At 40.3% G+C, this 13,612-nt stretch overlaps 1 protein-coding gene and 1 pseudogene across 1 annotated transcript in view; both read left to right on the plus strand.

Annotated features, from left to right (window-relative positions):
* Nucleotides 1–13,612, plus strand: part of KCNK13 (potassium two pore domain channel subfamily K member 13) — a 196,869-nt gene that overhangs the window by 89,510 nt on the left and 93,747 nt on the right. The gene's annotated exons all lie outside the window — the stretch shown is intronic.
* LOC118828387 lies at nt 3,772–4,246 on the plus strand (annotated as a pseudogene).

Raw genomic sequence — 13,612 nt, forward strand, 5'->3', positions numbered from 1 at the left:
TGGTATTTTCTTTAGTGGTCTTTTGGACCTCCTTTTCCATTTGGCTAATACTGCCTTTCAAGACGTTCTTCTCCTCATTGGCTTTTTGGAGCTCTTTTACCATTTGAGTTAGTCTATTTTTAAGGTGTTATTGTCTTCAGTATTTTTTGGGTCTCCTTTAGCAAGTCATTGACTTGTTTTTCATGGTTTTCTCACATCTCTCTCATTTCTCTTCCCAATTTTTCCTCTATTTCTCTTCCTTGCTTTTCCAAATCCTTTTTGAGCTCTTCCATGGCCTGAGACAAATTCATATTTTTCTTGGAGGCTTTTGATGTAGGCTCTGTGACTTTGTTGACTTCTTCTGGCTGTATATTTTGGTCTTCTTTGTCACCATGGAAAGATTCCAAAGTCTGAGACTGAATCTGAGACCGTTTTTGCTGCCTGTTCATGTTCCCAGCCAACTTACTTGACCCTTGAGCCTTTTGTTGGGGTATGACAGCTTGTAGAGTAAAGAATACTTTGTCCCAAGCTTGAGGGGCTGTGCTGCTATTTTCAGAGCTACTCCTACACAGCAAGCTCTGCCACACCAGTGATCCTTCTCCCCCAAAAACCGCCAACCAGGGTTATGGCCCAGATCCAGGCAGGACAAAGCAGCCTTTGTACTCCTGCTCTAATCTGCAAATTAATTCTTCCCAGCAGGTGGGCCTGGGACCAGAGGCAACTGCAGCTGTAGCTCTGGAAGCAGCCTCAGAGTTGCACCACTTCTGCCACCCCCAGGGCAGTGGCCTACTGCAAACTCCTTTCACTCTGTCCCAGCAGCTTTTCCCACTAACCTTCTCTGTTGTCTTTGGTGTTTGTGGGTTAAGAAGTCTGGTAACTGCCACAGCTCAATGATTCAGGGCCCTACGGCCTGTTCCTCACGGCTCCCAGTCTGGTTGATTCTGGTGCGGCTCACGCTGGGCTCCGCTCTGTTCCCAGCTCCATGTGATAGACCCTTCCCAGCGACCATCCAGGCTGTCCTGGTCTGGAGCCCTGCTTCCCTCTGCTATTAGTAGGTTCTGCAGCTCTAGAATTTGTTCAGAGCCATGTTTATAGGTGTTTGGAGGGACCTGGGGGGAGCATAAGAAAATACCTGCTTTCCAGCCACCATCTTGGGAAATCCTATCACTCTCATTTTATTGCTGAGAAAGCTATTTTCAAAGAAGTTAAGTGATCTACCCAAATCAGCATAACTAATAAGAGTCTGAGGCTGAGACTCAAACTTGGGTTTCCTGTCTCCATCACTGACGCAGTGGTGCAGGAGGAAATATGCTGAATTTAGAAGGGGAAGAACGGGGTCTAAGTCCTAGTTCTGCCAATTAGTATGTATAGGTACTTGACCTAAGGCAAATCGTTTAACCTCTCAGTTTCCTTATCTGTAAAATGGGGGTGAGGGTGTTGGAGTAGATGGTCTCTAAGGTCTTTTCCAGCTCTAAATGAATGATTCCATTGAAGCCCCTTTTGTGTCACCAAAAAGATTTATACGTTTGTGGTTTTTCTCTCTTTAAGGTACACAGATATTGGTCTTCTAGGGTCCTCCTTTTGCCTTTCCCCACTGTTATTTCAGGGAATTCAGCAAGTTCAGAGCTCCCAAACTGGAAGAAATATCTTCACTTTCTTAGCCACTAAACAGAGACTGGTTTCTCTGCTAGTGATTATTTCCCTGCTTACTCAGCCCTCTATAGCAAACACAGACCCAAAAGCAATAAAAGTTGGCTTATCTTTACCTGGAGACAAAACCTATAATAAAAATACTAATAGCAAATAAGCAGGAAATTCAAAAAGGGTAAGCCATGCTGATTCACCAGGCAGTGATAGGGGAAGGGGGGAGTAGCGGGAGGGCAGTGGGAAGGAAGCGGAGAGTGGATAAATTCACCACATCCTAGCATTGCTTCAAGGAAGACGCATTTAGACAAACAATGTTATGTCTAGATAGATCACTCATTAAGCAGATCCGTGAGACAGAAAAGGATCCAGCTGTTGACTGTCATGATCAGTCTGCCTGGCACACATCTACACCTCATGCCTTTCTCTGCAGAATTCCCAGGCTTCCCTGACCTGTGGCAGCTGCTTGCAGATGGAAAACCAAAAAACAAAACAAAACTATACTTTCTAGCATTTCCTACCTCCAACACAGGGCTGCCCTTTGATCCTACGATCCCTTTCCCACTATCCCAGGCTGCCTTACTTGTTCAGGTACCCCACCTTGTCTGTTTCCTCCTTTTAAGTTGACAACCTATAGTCTTGCCTTGGTACTACCACTTGTTTTCATGATATTTATACATAGACCCGGGATGAGACATTCATGTAATCTTTAACCGCTTGTGAAAGTTGATGTCTAATTCAATAAGTATTTATTAAGGTACCTTCTATGTATTAGGAGTTGTGCTGGGTACTGGAGAAAACTGTCCTACCTTCAAGAAACTTATATTCCTCACCCTTCCCTACCTGCTCACAGTGTTTGAAAAGTATACATCTTGTACATTACTCATCACTGGGAACTTGGAGCATTTTCTGTAAGACGAGAGTTTATTCTTTACATGAGAATCGGTTATGGGACAACAGTGTGGGTCAGTGGGAAAAGTGTAGAATCAGAGGGCCTTGAACCCTGGTTTGAACCTGAAACTGCCACTTAATATCTGTGTGATCTTGGGCAAGTCACCTGCCTTCTATGTGTCTCAGTTTCCTCATCTGTAAAATGAGGCAGTTGCACTTAATGGCCTCTAAGGCCCCTTTTACCTTTAAATCTATGACACTCTTTAAGATCATATGACATCTTAAAAAATCTCCATGTAACAGGGCATTTTCTTTTGCAAATCTGCGCATTTAATAAAATGTAATATTAAAAAATATCCGTTCTTTGGTGCCTCACTCTCCACATGTTGTGCTGTAGGTGAGTGCCTACCTTGCCTACTTGTAAGTCACTTTATCCTACCCCAACTCCTAGCCTGGGGCCTTCTGGGGGTGCCCTGCCTACCCACAATCACTAGTGTTGACAGTAGCCTTGTCCGTATGAAACAGAATGGCAAACTGCGGTGTCAGGTGGGAGAATCTGGAGCTTTTCTAGCACTAGCAGCTTCATTCTTGATCCGGGCAGAAGGGAAGATGGGAACAGAGACATAATGAGGAGTTAAATAAGCTTACTTTATTCTAGTCTTCTCAACATAGATGATGGGAGCACCTACTCCTACAGCATGCCCTAACTGCTCTTCTCACAGGGGTGGGAGAGAGTGGGAGTTCCAACTCCTAGCATCCCCTAACCCTCAGTGGGGGCCACCAGTTGAGGCACACACACATACACATTCCCCACCTACTGACCAGTGCTCGCTTGATTTATAGGGTAAGATGAAGAAGGCAATTTGCCAGCAGTAGCCTCACAAATTCACATTAATTTTAGCAATATCATGATAACCTAGCATAGCACATGTACAGTGGGTGTTTACCAGGTTAACTCAAATGTTTACATTACCCTAAGGTTATATCTCACTGCATAGTCACAGTAGAAATTGTTTATGATGTGAAATCCTGGAAACTAGAGATTGTTACGGCCGTGGATCCTGGGAAGTAGTATCTATGATCCTGGGAACTATTATCTAAAAAAGAATAACAAGGTCGAGCACAGAGCAGTTTGGCTGTCGATCAGAGCAGGAGTATTCCTGGACTTTAGTTACTCAGAGCGAGGCAGAGTTAATGGCGTGGCTGAGCAGACAGAAGCAGCGGCATCAGCAGCGAATCCAGCAGAGGAAACATCGACTGTTAGTTCAGTAAGACAAGATGGCCTGTACAAAGCAGACTGCTTGTAAGTCCACTGGTGGGAAAGCTCCATGCAAGCAGCTGGCCACAAAGGCTGCCAGGAAAAACGCCCCCTCTACTGGTGGGATCAAGAAGCCTCACTGTCACTAGCCTGTTACTGTGGCCTTTCCATGACATTCACCATTACCAGAAGTCAACAGAGCTTTTGATCAGGAAACTTCCCTTCCAGCAGTTGGTGAGGGAGATTGCTCAGGACTTCAAAACAGACTTGGGGTTGCAGAGTGCAGCTACTGGTGCCCTTCAGGAGGCTAGTGAAGCGTATTTGGTGGGTCTCTTTGAAGATACTAACCTGTGTGCCACCCATGCTAAGAGAGTTGCTATCATGCCTAAAGACATCCAGCTGGCTCACAGGATACGAGGAGAAAGCTCAAGTGAAGGCAATTTTATGGTGTTGATAGTAAATTCTGTAAAATAATTTGGTTTTAATTTGCGACCTTTTTGTAAGAAATTGTTTATAATATGTTGTTGCATTTGTACTTACATCATTCCATCTTTCACGCAGGATGAATGAGAAAAGTGACTTTACAGACCTCAGTGATGTGAGTGAGTGTTGTTGCTCAGGAGTGACAAGTTGCTAACATGCAGAAGGGATAGGTGATGTTTCTTGCTTCTCATGATGCGTGTTTCTGTATGTTGATGACTTGTTGGGTAGCCAAAATCATAAGGTACTAGAATTGATGTACATGTCTACAGGGTCCTTTTGCAATAAAACTGGTTATGACTTGATCCAAGTATTTAACAATTGAGGCTGTTAAGTCTGACCATGCATCACTGTGATAGAATGTGGGCTTTTCAGAGGGTGATAATATACAAGTCTTAACCACAGTGTAACCTACATTTTCCTAAAAAAAACCATAAACCTGGCAGCTACAGAATAGACTATGTGCATTTATAATAGCTATTTTATATTTTGTAGTTTCAATGTTTTTAAATTAAATGTTTTACATTCAAAAAATAAAAAAGAATAACAAAATCCACCTTACTCACACTAAAATCCACCTTACATACACATGGTTAGGGAGAGTTGGCCCGAACAGGTACTATACCAAGTGAGAGGCAGGAGTCAGGCACACTTACAGTCAAATCCTGCCCTTATAAACTTACTAGTTGTGTGATGCCGGTCAAGTCACTTCACCTCTGTTTGACTCAGTTTCCTCATCTCTTAAATTGCTTGTTAGTCATAGGAGAATGGCCTTGGGTTCTCTCTAGTGTGACTCAAAGGAGATTCTTACCATTTTCCCTTGGGATTCAACTTAGGAATGTTAATGCAGATTCTCTAGGAGAGGGGGAATAAACTTCCAATGCATAAAGACCTTAACTATGGGGGCAAGGCCATCATTATTCCTACTAATGAAAAAGCATTTATTAAGTGATTATTAGGTGCAAATCAGTGTGCTAAATCCTGGGGATAAAAACAGAAATGCAAAACCAGGTCTACCAAGTTCCAGTAGGACACCTTTCTGGACTAGTTACTCATGTTTGGAATTATTTCATCAAATCCCTCCAGGAGACAGATTTGTGATTTGGACAGAGGGTGGACTAGATAAACTAGAGAGGCGGTGCGGTGTAGTAGATAGAGAACTTCCCTCCAAGTCAGGAAGCCTTGGGTTCAAATCCTGCCTCTGATCCAGCTGTGTGACCCTGAGCAAGTCACCTAACTTCTCAGTCCCCCTAGAAATTTCTTTTCGACTATAGATTGTAGAGAAGGTGTTGACCTGCACTGGTGGAGGGAGTTTCCCCTGGGAGTTCCCCATACCAGTGAAATCATAGTCCTTGCTGTGAAGGAGTTCACAATGTAATGGGAAAGACAAGGCATAAATCAGGTTTCTAACGGAAAGGTCCCATGGTCTTGAAGTGCGGTACGGTGCAGATGGTAATGCATTTCCTGTAATGTCACCTTCACTGATTTAAAAAAATATCCATTTCTAATGTTGTCATTTGACAATACTGAGGACTATGGAAGTGGAACCCTGCCTTCTAGGTGTTTAGTAGCTGTGGTTGCTGAGAAGACTGGGTCTTTGTCCCCCCACAGAAGCATTTGCAGGTTATATTTCCACAAGGGTTCGTTTCCTGAAAGACAGCTTCAGGGGCTGGATGGGAAGTAGGACCATGGGTGTGGGTGGTGCTGTCCTTCTGCGGGCTCTTGGGCTTACCTGTTCATCAGGGGTTTGTTGATGTTGCTAATGGTAAGGATGGTGGGTTCCTGACCACAAAGGTTGTTCCTTTCAGTAATGGCTGTGGGAGCCAGGATGAAAACAAGGCTGTGTATAAATGTTTGTTCACATGCATGCATACATACCTACCTACACATAACTATATAGTGCTTGCTAGGGAAAAGAAAAAACCAACTTCTGAGCTCTAATATCTATATATATCAGATGTAGGTATGTAGAACTTCAGAAGACATCTGGTCCAACCCCTTCATTCTACAGATAAGGAAACTGGGGCCCAGTATTTGTCTATCTCTACCTCTATCTCTATGTACCTCTATCTATCTATCTATCTATCTATCTATCTATCTATCTATCTATCTATCTATAAATGGTCAGATATAGGTAGATAGATGTCAGAGGTCAGAAGTCAAGTTTTGCTTTTGTTCCTAGTAAGCACTTGCCTTTCTTAGGGCTGTTTCCTCATCTGTTAAGCTGTTCATGTTGTTTTTTTTTTTCAGTCATGTCTGACTCTTCGCGACCCCATTTGGGGTTTTCTTGGCAAAGATACTGGAGTGGTTTGCCATTTCCTTCTCTAGCTTATTTTACAGATGAGGAAACTGAGGCAAATGGGTTTAAGTGACTTGCTCAGCTATTAAGTGTAAGAGGCCAGATTTCAATTCAGGAAGATGAGTCTTCCTGAATCCAGGCTTGGGCTCCTCTAAGATCCTTTCAGCTCTCCATCTATGATCCTATTTGCATTCCCCAGTGAGGAAGAATGACACTTGGAGTTACAAGATTCTAAGAAGTGCACGTATCCTTATACACATAATAAGCAGGATCATAGAAAGCACAACCTTGACAACATGAAGTGAACGGTAGCAGTTACAGTTTAAAAGGCCTTACAACTGCGCTTCAACCCTAAATCTTCCTTTCTATCCTTCTTTTTGCCAAAAGAATCTTTGAAGATCGTCAAGGGCCTTGACTGAAACTTTTTCCAGACCAGTTATTCTTGGCTGCATTTATTTTGGGGATGGAATTTGCTCACCCCTCACTTCTCAGCTTGGCATTTTCACTGTCTTATCCCCATGCCTGAGATGCTCTTCTTCCTCGTCTCTGCCACCTTAGTGTCCTGGCTTCCTTCAATTCTCTCCTAAAGCCTCACTTTCTAAGGGCAGCCTTTCTCAGTTACACTTAATTCTAGTGCCATCTCTCTGTTGATTATTTCCTATTTTTCCTGTATATAGCTTGTTCGTACATAGGTGTTTTCATATTGTCTCCCTCATTAGATTGTTGGTTCCTCAAGGGCAAGGACTATCCTTTGCCTTTCTTTGTATACCTGGCACTTAGCATAGTGCCTGGTACACAGTAGGTGTTTAATAAACATACACCGACTGACTACAGTTATCCTTTCTACATCATAACTTTCCCCATCACAGTTTCGATATGTTGTGGGTTGGCATAAGAAATTAAATGGGAATTTGGGGGGAGTTTTGCAGGAGTCTCAAATGACACACAGAGGCCAGCAGACTACACAGAAAAAGTTTAGAAATTCAGAATTGCATAAAATATATTATGTATTATATGTCTATATAATGTAATATATCATAATTATATTATATTACTTATATAATTATATTACATATTATATGATATAGTTATAACACCAGCTCAAATTTTACAATCAGGTACTGTAACCACCCCACAAAAGAAAAGGAAGAAATTCCGACTTCTTGTCTGGTATGAAGGAAGGGCCAAAAAATTTCATGCAAATTTTCCAGATTGGGAGCGTGGGATGCCATGCCCTTGAGCTCTGCGATGTGGGAGGGATAACTGTAGATTAGGTGGACTAGAGAGAGAGTGTAGCGTAGTGGAGAGAGTGCTGACTCCACAGCCAGGATGATCTAGGTTCAAATCCAGCCATGGACCCATACTTGTCTGGGGTAAGTCACATAGCTTCTCAGTGTCCCTGTCACCTCTCCAGGACTCTAGGTTTCAGAGAAAGTGCTAACGTACCTGAGCAGAGAGAGTTTCCTCATCCAGTAATTCCCCAAACCAATAAAATTATAGGTCCAGTTGTTGTCCCTTTCCTGTGAACTAAAGACCTCTGCGGCCCCTTCTCACTCTAAGATTTTATAGTTATCTGTCATGTCTTCTCATGTATGTGAGCACTGACACCCTACTCTTCATCTTTCCTAATAATCCCTACATATCTTATCTGCACACACTCCTAGCTGTTTGCCTGTGTTTAATATCAAATAAATGCATGCTTTTATATTTTAGATCAGCAGAATTTTAACACACACACACACACACACACATTTAGTGGTCATTTATCTTGACCCATCACAGCTGGAAATCTCAAACAACCAAGGTTTTTCCCCTTGAGTTCATTGAAATTATTGCTGTTTATAACAAAGACCCTGAGGTAATGTAAGATTCTGAAGGGACTTTTAAATCATCAAAGAAACACTCAAGCTAAGTATCATTTTAGGGTTCATTTATTTTATCGTCTTCTGATTGTCTGCTAATTTGTCATTTTGCTTGTTATCTATTGAGGAGGAAAAAAAAAAGTGACGTAATGGAAAGAACCGCCAGATTTAGAGTCGGGAGACTTGGGTTTGAGCCCTGCCTGCCCTTGCCACTTTCTTGCTGCGTGACCTTGGGCAAGCCACTTCAAATCTATCTGCCTCTGTTTCCCTGCCTGTAAAATGAAAGCATTAAGCTTAGAGGGAGCTAAGTAGTGCAGCTGATAGAGTGCTGGAATGGGATTAAGGAAGATGAGTTGAAATCCAATCTTGGACACTGACTAGCTGCACTACCCTGGGAAAGCCACTTAACCTCTGTCTGCCTCAGTTTCCTTATCTATGAAATAGTGATAGTAATACCACCAAGGTTGTTAGAATAAAATAAGATAATATTGGTAAAGTGCTTTGTTAATCTTTAAATGCTATACAAAGTTCTTAGATGCTTTCTAAGATACCATCCTCACCTAATATTCTATGATCTTGGTAATTTCCAATTAACCAGATGATTAATGTAGGCAGAATTATTATTTCTCCCAGCATTCTGAGTTACTAGTTTATCGTATTAAGATTTGTCCCCCCAGCCAACGGAAGGTAAACACCTTAAAAGTCAGCAGAGTTAATTCACTTGAACACCTGAGCTAGGTCTTGAAGAAAAATACTTTCAAGTGGTAGGGGCATGGAGGTAATGTCTTCCAGGTATGGGAACTGACCTGCAATAATGCATCCAGGCAGAAGAGGGCAGGGCAAGATTGGGAGACAGTTGGCGAGAAGGTAGCATCAACAAAGGAGAGGATTGGGAAATCCTATTGGAAAGGAAGGTGGGAGCCAAGTCGGGAAAGGCCTTCAAGGCCAGACTGAGTTGTCACCTTTTTTTTTTTTTTTTGACAAGCATCAGAAGTAGAGGGTGCTGTTGCAATGTTTGCACCTGTCAATGCCTTACTAGCTCAGGCAGTAGAACATGGACACAAAGTAGTTTAGAACATAGAGTATTTAAAGGAAAAGAATTTTATTTAAGGTGGGCAAGAAGTTTGGAAGTCAGATTGTGGAGAGGCTTGCCCACTAAGAAAAGCAATTTTATCCTTCATTTAATTTTGGTAGGCAATAGGGATCTACAGAGGAATGATGTAATTAGAGTAATGCATTAGGCAGATTATCCAGCAAATAGTGTAAAGGATTGGCTGGAAAAGGGATAGATTGGAAGCAGAGTGCCTATTAAAAAAAATAAAAGTTTATCTTTTTTTTAAAGCACTTTAGGAAACAGCCTAGAATTATAAACTGTGGGTGGCACAGTGGATAGAGCACCAGGGCTGGAATTAGGAAGATTCATCTGCCTGAGTTCAAATCTGGCCTCAGACACTTACTATCTGTGTGACCCTGGCCAAGTCACTTAACCCTCTTTGCCTCAGTTTCCTCAACTGTAAAATGAGCCAGAGAAGGAAATGGCAAACTGTTCCAGTATCTTTGCTGAGAAAACTCCAAATGGGGTCACAAAGAGTTAGACACAACTGAAAATGACTCAACAACAACAAAATACTGAAAGAGTTTTTCAAAGTTATCTAGTCCAAATGCCAGTCTCTCAGTCAGGAAAACCTGGGGTTAAATCAGGTCAAATTTCCCCATGGCTATAATAATGGCACCTACCATCCAGGACTGTTGTGAGTATCAAATGAGACAATATTTGTGAAGTGTTTTGTAAACCTTAAAGCACTGCATAGGGGCAGCTAGGTGGTGCAGTGAGTAGAGCAGCAGCCCACAGAGTCAGGAGGACCTGAGTTCAAATCTGGCCTCAGACACCTGACACACTTACTAGTTGTGTGACCTTGGACAAGTCACTTAACCTCAATTGCCCTGCCTTCCCCCTTCCACAAAAAAAGCACTATATAAATATTCTTAGATGGTTTCTAAGATCCCATCCTTGTCTAATATTTTGTGATGTTGGCAATTCCCAATTAACTAGATGGTTAATGTAGACAGAACAATTATTTCTCCTATGAGACATACTGGTTGTATGACACTGAGCTAAGTACAAAACTTCTTGGTGCCTCCAAGGAATTGTCCAAGATTCTATGTTTTAGAGAAGTGAGGATCTGCTTTAGCAGAAGGAGTGTCCTATCCCAATGAAATCACAAGCCTAGTCCTATTCCTGGTCCAAATTTGACATTTTACATATGAGGAAACCAAGCTTCATGGAGGGAACGTGACTGATGCAAGGTCATATACTCAGTATCAGAGCAAGTCTTAGAATAAAAAGCTCCACTTTATTGTTCTTTCTGCAATAGCACACTGCCTCTCTTGTTACTGTTTCTAGATGGAAGGGTTAGTGTCTTCCACAGGTTTGGTTAGAGCAACTGAAGAAGGCCTTTGCAGATATAAGCACCTAGTAGATGCCAGCCCACTGTAGTCTTACTGTTTCCTCCAAACGTTTTGCAAACAAACTAAGGTAGGAAAACAACTGAACCCAGATTCTGAACCAAGCCCTTAGTATATTGATGAAGTCGGAGTACCTGGTTAGTCTTATCCTGACTGTTGTCTGTTTCCTACAACGAGTGTGCTGAGCACACCAATTTATTGGATATCAAGCCCACAGGACATTTTTGTAGACTGTGAAAGAAATTCATAAAGACAAGGGAAGTCTTTTGGGTTTTAGCTTAATGATTTTCCAGTGCCATTTATGAAACAAGGAAAATTAGATGTCTGCATGAGACTTCTTGAACTGATACCACTATCAATAAAGTTGTGTTTTTGTTGTTTTTAAGTGGAAAGCCTCTGGTTGGCTTATAATGCTAATTACTCTTGGAAGACTAATGATAGTGAACATTGGATCTTGTATTCTCTTAGCCTTTCAGTTAATTTTGTGACTGTAAAGATTTAATATGCTATAGAATATCATTTGTGAAAGCCTACCTCTTCCTTTGTCTTGCCTTCATCAATGATGTTTTCAATATATGTGAAGATTATTATATTAAATATTTTGTAGAAATAAAAAAGTAGGCATGCGGGTTAGCGATTAATATTTCAGTTGCCTTTTTTGTTGTTAATATGGCCCAAGATTTTTTTAAGATTCTGGTATCCCCCTCTCTTTTTGATGTGTTTGAGAATCATCCCCTCAACATTCTAAAGATCATTTTGCCACCATCATCATCAATTCTGCATACATTTGGTCAAGTCACTTGACCTTCTCATGTTTTTGTTTTTTATTTGTGCCATTTCTATATTTTTATTGTGGATTGTGAGGTTACAATCCAGATATGATGGGTTCATTATCACTAATAGAGAAGAAAAAAAAATTTCTTTACAGATCTTATGCATTTCTTTTTATCTGTTTATTGTCCTCCAAATTTCATCCTTAAAAATCTTCAGGATGACGTGGCTTAAGTGTTATCTTGCTAGGTTTTCTGTAAACTTATTTTCCCTTTCATTGAATCATGTCTGTTTTCCTCCACAAGATTTTACAATCAAACTTATATTATGTCATCATTTCTATGTCTTTCTGATTGGCAAAAAGGTCAATTCTTTCTGCCAAAAGAAAGTTTTTGTGTTCTTTTGGTTTCTTCCTTGTGTCAATTGATTTCCACAAATTAAACATTCTTAGGAATGATGATAGTCTGTTTTGAAGTCTGTTCTTTTATCCATTTCTAATTTTTCAACCTCAACAACTTGTTTAAATAGGTCAGATTGGAGTTGCCTCAATTGCATATCATGTTGCCTCATTTCTTTCATCTAATTTGGTATGGGTTTTGATCCTTGCTCACCCTCTCTTTACACACACACACACACACACACACACACACACAATGATATTTAACAAAGTAGTAACAAAACTGTTCTATTCCCTTCTGTACTTCTTTTTATTCTGTTTATTTTTAAAAATGTTTTAATGATGTTCTTTCTTTTCTAATCTATCACTACCCACTCATCAGTGGTGTATTGGTAAATATTTAATAATTAATTAAAAAAAAAAAACCAAAACCCAAACCTGTACCTGCAAAATACTTTTCTTACTTACCATAGTTATACCAAGTATTCCCTCCCCTCTTTCTCCCAAAAAGTCATCCCATGTGGCAAATAGTATTTCTTAGAAAGGGGGAAAATCATCACAATTGATTGACACATTGAAAAAAATCCAAAAACATGTATAATGTTTAATATTTGCAAATCTCCCACATCTACCAAGGGACAGGTTGTAGATGTCTTCTCATATCTCTGCATTTGAGTCTCACATTGATTTTAAAAAAAATTGGTTACATTTACTTTTTATTTTTTTATTTTTTTGGTGTGTAGTTGTTCTTTCTACTTATTTTGTTGTAGTCACCATCTATATTTTTTTCCTTGGCTCTGCTTATTTCACTCTGTCAGTTCACATAGATCACTCCATGATTTTCCATATTCATTAAACATCATTTCTTACAGCACAGTAGTAGTTCATAATTAATGGGCATATCTACCTAGTTTCCAATTCTTAGTTATCACAAAAAGTGCAGCCATAAATGTTGGAGATTACGGGGATTTCCTTCTTATTGATGGCTTCCGTGTAGTATATGGTGTTGTACAATTTCACAGCTCCACAACAATGTGTTACTGTACCTATTCTTTTACAACTTCTCCAACATTGAACATTGCCAATTTTTTATGATTTTTTGCCAATTTTCAGGTTGTGAGGTGAAAACTTGGGAGTTGAATTTAATTTCTCTATTTATTTATAATTTGAAGCACTTTTATGTGGTTGTGAACACTTTGAAATTCTTCTGAGAACTGTTTGTTCACATTCTTTGACTATTTACTTATTGAAGAATTGCTATTAGTTATACATAGACACATATATGCATATATGTGTGTGTGTGTGTTGTTTATATATCTTGGACACCAATCCCTCATCAGAGAAATTTAATACAAATATTTTTTTTTCCATTTGACCACTTCCCCCCTTATCCTAGGTGCATTAATTTTTTTCTGCGCAGAAGCTTTTTAATTTCAAGTTATCAAAATTATCTCTTTTATCTTTTTGTAATTGCCTCTATCTTTTGTCTGGTTAAGAGCATATCTCCTACCTATAGCTGGGTGAAGTATCTGATTTTTTTTCTAATTTTTTTTTCATACTGTAAT

This window comes from Trichosurus vulpecula, chromosome 8, assembly GCF_011100635.1.
Source record: "Trichosurus vulpecula isolate mTriVul1 chromosome 8, mTriVul1.pri, whole genome shotgun sequence".
NCBI lineage: Eukaryota > Metazoa > Chordata > Mammalia > Diprotodontia > Phalangeridae > Trichosurus > Trichosurus vulpecula.